Source organism: Dreissena polymorpha, chromosome 5 (genome assembly GCF_020536995.1).
Source record: "Dreissena polymorpha isolate Duluth1 chromosome 5, UMN_Dpol_1.0, whole genome shotgun sequence".
Lineage (NCBI taxonomy): Eukaryota > Metazoa > Mollusca > Bivalvia > Myida > Dreissenidae > Dreissena > Dreissena polymorpha.
This window is the reverse complement of record NC_068359.1, coordinates 10,903,016-10,905,245: the sequence shown is the minus strand read 5'-3', so window position 1 is coordinate 10,905,245 and position 2,230 is coordinate 10,903,016. Positions and strand designations below refer to the sequence as shown.

The 2,230-nt window shown below is 31.8% G+C and overlaps 1 long non-coding RNA gene across 1 annotated transcript; it reads left to right on the top strand.

The window, feature by feature from the left end:
- Positions 1-254: 254 nt before the first annotated feature.
- Positions 255-1,896, top strand: LOC127880659 (uncharacterized). Its single transcript, XR_008049689.1, has 2 exons — positions 255-897; positions 1,313-1,896. It is a non-coding gene; the product is annotated as an uncharacterized LOC127880659 (long non-coding RNA).
- Positions 1,897-2,230: the final 334 nt, after the last annotated feature.

Here is a 2,230-nt window from a genome sequence, read left to right as displayed (position 1 = left end):
CATTATTTACGCTAGTGATCCGGAACTACCGGACCGACTGTACCAAAATTTGAAAAAATGAGTCGCGCACTGTTCAAAATTGTGGGAAACATTAGTTGCCCACTGTTCATTATGATTTCAAAATTGTGGAAAAATGAGTCGCACACTTTTCATAAATAAAATTTTGAAAAAATGAGTCACGCGCTTTACAAAATTTGTAAAATGAGTTGCTCACTGTTAAAATTTTTGCAAAAAAAAATTTGGAAAAAAAGGAGTCGCGCACTGTTTATTCAACATGGTGGAAAAATGAGTCGCGCACTGTTCACAATTTTAAAAAATGAGTTGCACACTGTTCAAATTTGTGTCGCCCACAGATCAACATTGTGAAAAAATGAGTTGCAAACTTTTTTTAAATTGTGAAAATTTGAGTCCCGAACTTCTTTAAATTGTGAAAATTTGAGTCGCAAATTCCTTAAATTAGGAAAACAAACACCTATTCCCTTAATAAGCAAAAAAAGCCCCGAGTCCATAATAAAAATGTTTTAAGTTAAAAGAAATTCTTAATTATTTTTATATCATTTTGTATTAATAATATTGTGTCTATTAAAGGTGTAATTTGTTCAAGTTGTGCCATAAAAATGTTATTAAAACACTCTATTTTGAAATGTTATCTCCTGTTGGATTTGTTTTATTTCATTATAATATGAAATGTTTTTCTTTTAATGGCAGAAAGTTGCGACCACACATTCCATGGGTGATGATATCTACCAAAATTCTTGGCGGCACAGTTCTACCCTTGTCAGTTGCACTTGTCCGAGTTTTTCTCTGCCTCACAACCAACTCGAGATATTCCCCCCCCCCCCCAACTGCATCCCGGCACAGCTTCACATCAACCCATCTAATTAATTTGTCGGAAAGGTAATACTTTTTTGTCGACAAATTTATTTTTGAGAGTATTTATGTAATTGTTTTATCTGAACATGTTATAAATCTATATGTCACTATATTTATAAAGTTTCAATTTTAATACAAATTATATATCTGGATTTTTATTTTTAACCATTTGCATGCTGGGAAATTTGTCGTCTGCTAAAATGTCGTCTGCTGAATTTGTAAAATAAGCATTTTCTTCATTTTTTTCAAAGAATACTATCAGAATAGCAAACAGTTTGGATCCAGATGAGACGCCACGTTTTGTGGCGTCTCATCTGGATCCAAACTGTTTGCAAAGGCCTTCAAAATTCGGTTCCAGCACTGAAAGGGTTAAAGCAGTTATGCAATGAATGTTTGATGATGTTTTTTTTTTCTAAAGGAATCTTTATTTTATTTTCAGGTTGACCACACAAATTTTCTGTTTGGTTGTGGAGATAGAATCATTTTTTTTGTGAAAGTTTGATTTCAGACACTTAAAAATTGATATTGTCATGTATTATTAGGCATGGCAGGCATTAGCAAAGCATCTCAATCAAGTATTAATTATTTTACTTTGTCAATGTTAATTCATTGTGTATGCTATTCACCTGTTTGCCTTGCTTTTTATATAAATGACACAAAAAAGGAAAGCATTTGTAAAGAATTAGTTATTTTTTTTATATAATCTTAGACGAGATGTTTAGTGAATATTTGTCATAAATTCTTCTTTAACTGATCAAATCTGTCATATTTTATTTAAAACGTGTTAAGTATATTTGTGTTACGTTTTAAATGTTTATCATTACTGTTTTAAATTGTGTTCATCTGCAGCCAATGAATGGTAGCGGTGCACCTTTGTATTTGTTTAATTTTTTTCCATTGATTAATGCTCATTTAATTTATATTTCCCTATAGATATATACTTAATAAAGTGTTAGTTTTGTTTAAAAAAAAACAACTTATTGTTTATTAATGTTCTAACTTCTGAATAAAATATGAATCGCTGTTTGTTTCCATTTAAATCAAAGAAGCGACATACCACGCCTACAAAAAAGTAGTTCTCAGAATGGGCGGGGCTAAAACATGGAACGCTAAAAAATCATTGAGTAAACCAAATATGGGCTGAGTTTTAAAACGGATATTGATGGGCGGAGCTTAAAACTGTTATCGGATGGCAGTTGCAATGTCCATTTGTATTCATTCTTGTCATGATTTATCAAGTTAACACCATGGAGAGATTATTTACTGTACAAGCTTTTTTTCTGAGTCCCTGAATTTGCAGCAGATCATCACGTCTCCAGAGCGCAAACTGAATATACACAGACTTACCTTTCTCGAA